Consider the following 5,356-nt stretch of genomic DNA (forward strand, 5'->3'; position numbering starts at 1 on the left):
CATTTGATGGACTCCCACTGAGCCACTTACACTTTCATGGACGCCCACTGAGCCCATGTTGCTTATGCCGACTCAATAGATGGACTTACTTCCCGAACGTTGGGTAAGTAATCAATTCATTTATCAAAACAGCAACCTTGTTGTGAATATGAATACACCACAGAGCCGGATCCCTCAGGTTTTGATCGAGTATTTAAATCCCCTTTGAAAGGAAGATCTTAAATATAAAAATGAGTTTTGGGATTCGCTCTAACTTTTAAAATCATTTTGAAGATTCGAAAACACTTTTAAGAATGTTTGGAGTAATGTTGATTTAATAAAATAAATTAGTCCCAATATATTAGGAAATATCTGAATATTATTATTTAAATAATATTCCCATAAGGATAATCTCTATATAAATAATTTGAAGTAGAAGTTTTAAAACTCATACTTGAAATGAATATTAAATAACCAAAGATATACTTAAACGAAAGTACTATCTTTATTTGAATAATCGAAAATAAGTTTGATTATCGAAACATTATTCTTTAATAAAATAAAGAATATTATTTAGTAAATAATCGGAGTCATAAGTCCTCGAATGAATATTCAAAATAATATTCATTAAATAGAATAAACAGAGTCATAAGTCCTCGAATGAATATTCAAAGTAATATTCATTAAATAGAATAAACAGAGTCATAAGTCCTCGAATGAATATTCAAAGTAATATTCATTAAATAGAATAAACAGAGTCATAAGTCCTCGAATGAATATTCAAAGTAATATTCATTAAATAAAATAAACTGAGTCATAAGTCCTCGAATGAATATTCCAAGTAATATTCATTAAATAAAATAAACCGAGTCATAAGTCCTCGAATGAATATTCCAAGTAATATTCATTTAATAAAAATAAAGTTATCGAATAAACCTTATTCGATTAATAGTTTTGAAAACTATATCTATCTATCTATATATATATATATAATATACTCGGGAACATCGACTCCCGGTTTTAGAAAATGTTCACCTTTGGGTCCCCTATACTAAGGGTATACGCAACTACTGCTTATCTCTAGCATAGGTATTATGCAACTATAAGCATTGGAATCAACAGATAGATATCAAGATTACGAAATAGACATGCATATATCCCATATCAGTATGCTCCAATATATCGCAAGATTTGCTAATTAACCATCATGCATCTATCACAAGATAATTCATATACATATATTTACATCACAACAATAGTATAACGGGTAAAAAACTTGCCAGAGCGACTGGGGATGATAAAAGTCCTGGGATGAGTCTGGTAACCTATAAACCACATATAAGTTGGAATTAAACCAAAGTCGCTTATGAATCTATACTTTAACCAATTAGACCTTAACGTTCGCTTTTGCGCTTAACGATTCACTTAAATCGCTCGAGTACCCTCAGCTCCACTATTTTTAATAATTTAACCATTAAGAGTTTTAAGGCGATTCTTTCACGAGTACCTTACCAACTGCCTAATCCACTTTACTTAATTGTTTCATAATCCAATTAGTCATTTAAGGTCCTGAACCAATGTTTCAAAGTAAGGCGAGGGGTAATGGTTCGTTCGCGAAACACCGTTACTTAAAACAGTCGTTTCTCTTAAACCGTACATCGGATTCAAGGGAACCACATATCAAAACAAAGCTCGTAACATGAACTATCTAATCATGGCAATGGTCAAAACCTAACAGTGAGTTCTCGGGTCCTGATTTTAAGAACAAAAACAGTCTAAAGTAAATCGGGCATTACGACGGCTATGTTTACGCGATTACCAAATTTTATCATACTCCAAATCAACCACAAATCAACCATACAATCAAACTCCATCCATACAATACTACAACAGCCCCAACACGTCAAGTTCTCCAATTTATATTATTCTCAAACATGAACTAAAACTATACTTAAGTTCATTAACCAATAATCCAAGATTTACAACTCCAAAAGCATTACAAAACTAACCAATCTCTAAACATTCAATAATCATGCCTCTCATGAACTATACCAAACTCACAAACTCTAAATATACCAAAGTTGGGCTAGGGTATCAGATTATACCTTCCTTGGTGAGTAAAAGTAACTAAGGAGCTTGGAATCACCCTTGAAAGTCCTTACCAAAGCTTAATCTAACCAAAACACAAGATCAAACAATTTAAATTTCTTGAAAACACTATTCACTCTCTTCTTCCATGAATTTTAGGAAGATATTGTGAAGGAATTTGAAGCTTAAACTTATAGGATATCTATATCTATATACAAGGATCCTTAGATAGTTACCTCACTAATTAACAAAGCTTGGAACTTGGATTTGAGTTTTTCTTTCTTTGAAATGGAGAAGAGGCCGAGAGCTTTTCTTGAATACTGAAAGTCAACTTGTGTGTTTTTGTTTTATGAATTGTTTTGGCTTGGTTGATCCACTTTTGTTTTGATTTATTACCTTTTAACCATGGTGAATTTTGTGTGGTTTATAATCAACCAACACTTCCTTCCCTTTGGTCATGCTTATGTCATTTTCCTATGTCATCTTCCCACACTTGTCCTCTTCTTGTTGGTGTGGTGACATCATCATCACTAACCTCTTTGATTAGCTCCTAATTACTTGGCTAATGACCGCTGATCTGTTATACGGTTCGCTTAACTTTCGTTCTTGTTTATCGTTTGAGGGATCATACCCGGGATCTTATTACTTGGGTTTCCTTAATCTTTCTCAATACATTATATTCCTTTTATGATCCTCTCTTATAATTCTTGAATTTAAATCATTTTTATCCTGTTACCTTATACTCAATTCTTTCGGTATCTGGTGGATTTTCGGGAAAAATCAAAGTGTTCGAATTTGGATTCTGACGATCTTTACATACACTTATATACCATATAGAGTACTAATAAGATCTCAGAATAACAATAGAAGAACCCCTACATAGTGTGGCATGAAAAATTTTCTCATTCAGCATAATCAGCAAAAACACTATTTATAAGGGTTACAAAAAGTCCAAAATTTTTGGGGTTATTACAGTTCCTGAGCATGACCCTACTCCCGAGCCAGAGGACCCACCCATTGATGACTCAGATGATGACCCTACTGAGGATGTTCCAGAGGAGGAGACTGACCTTCCTATCCCCATAGCTGATGATGTTGAGATGACCCGGGGAGATGGCGTAGGCTGGAGGGATGTAGAGATGTTTCCTCACCCAACTATTCTCTCTCCTACACCACCCGCAGGGATGCAGAGCCCTTCGCCCTATACTGATGATGAGGAGGAGGATGGGATATATGCACAGGTCTACAAGGCTTATGACATATCCTCTAGCGACCCAGACTCACCTCTACCACCCCCGGTGACCATACATGTAGTTGTACACGACTGGATGGTGGCTCAGCTTAACGTTGAGATTACTGCGGCATCTGCCCGCATTGCAGAGTTACGCCAGGCGCTGACAGCTGAGAGAGCCATCCGACTAGGATACCCAGGGGATTTCAGAGCTGCTTCCCCAGCCATAGCCCGCAGAGAGATTGATGAGATCGAGCTCCGTACCCGGGTTCAGATGAGGATGATGGCGATTGGAGGATACATCCCGGTAGTTGATGCAGAGCTGATGTTGGCAGGAGTGATAAGGAGGGTGTGCGACCTCACGCGTAGTGATAGTGACTGAGGGACTAGTGACTATATATGGACCTTGAAGAAGGCTGGGTGACTTGTCACCAATTTTGATAGGATAACTAGTAGTAGATAGGATTCCTAGCCCTTCAGGGTATACGGCTTATGTATTTGCATTTCAGATTTTCAGGAGAAGTAATGGTGTATTATAATCAGGCATGTATGAACTCGGCTATTTGTTTTATCCCCCAGATATAAGTGGGAGACCCTATGGTATATATATCTAGCAGTTATTTAGAAATGGATTTCCGTATTATTCCACCTAATAAAAACATGCTAAATAGTAAATAACATGCTTACATATGAATAAATTAATCCAATTATAAGACATTGCAATTATATTGACAAATTTTCATTATTAGAACAATGCCACCCTGTAGAAGAGGAACCAGGGCACAGCCCGCAGAATCTGTTAACCAACAACGGAATGAACCTGTCCCTATAGTAAATGAAGAAAGTGAAGATGACCTAGACTATAATGAATATGATGAGGAAGAATATGTAGAAGAAGAGGCTGAGGATCCCATCAGGGAGGGAACCCCATGAATGAATTTATGGAACTGTTAAGAGCAAATCTGAACCAACAGCCTATTCCACCACAACCACATACTGCCCAACAGACTGCAGCCACTGCCTTTAGGGCCTTTAAATCTCTCAAACTCCCAGAGTTTCTAGGATCTGCCGACCCCGTTGAGGCACGGGCCTGGCTCAAAGAGATAGAAAGGTCCTTCGAGATACTAGGTGTAGAGGAACGGCACAAGACCATTTTCGCTTCTTACATGCTGAAAGGAGAAGCTAATCACTGGTGGTAGTCCAAATGAAACCTAGAGACTGGTGCTGTAATTCAATGGGATAGGTTTACCCATTTGTTCTTAAAAAAGTATTTCCCTAGGTTTATGGAAACTCAGATGGAGATTAAGTTTCTGGAGTTGAAATATGATAGGATGACTATGGTAGAGTATGAGGTCAAGTGTACTGAGCTATCACGATTTGTGCCTGAATTTGTGAATACCGAAGAGAAGAAAGCGCAAAGGTTTCAGCTTGGTCTGAAACAGTGGATCCAAAACCGAGTGGTGGTACTAGAGCTGACAAATTATGCCACCTTAGTGCAGAAAGCCTCGATTGTTGAAGCTAGCAGTGAGCATAGTGTGACGGAAAAGGAAAATAGGAAGAGAAAGATAGGAAACCAAGGCGGAGGAGGAGGAGTAGGATTCGGTAATAGGAACCTTCCAAACAGGTTCGTCAGGGGAGTGGTGTCCCAACCTGCGTGAGGCCCCGGATTCAGAAAGGCCCCAAGTGAGAGTGTTGGCCAGGGCGGCGGACAATCTAGAGCAACATTTCATAGCCAACCACGCGCCCCAATACCAGAATGTCAGACATGTGGAAAAAGACACCTTGGGGTGTGCATTCAGGCAAGAGCCCCTCTGAAATGTTACAGGTGCGACCAACCCGGACACCTTGCCAACAACTGTCCCCAATGCATCAAGACATGTTTCCAATATGGGAAAGTAGGGCATATGAGGAAGGATTGCCCGACGTTGAAGCCGCAGTCTCAGGGATGAGCAGAGCTGCATACAACCGACCCCCAGCTGCTAGGACCTTCAACATGACCGTTCAGGATGCTGTCCGAAACACTGACGTGATAGCAGGTACCCTTCTATTAAATTCTGA

This window comes from Apium graveolens, chromosome 7, assembly GCF_009905375.1.
Source record: "Apium graveolens cultivar Ventura chromosome 7, ASM990537v1, whole genome shotgun sequence".
In the NCBI taxonomy this organism is placed as follows: Eukaryota; Viridiplantae; Streptophyta; class Magnoliopsida; order Apiales; family Apiaceae; genus Apium; species Apium graveolens.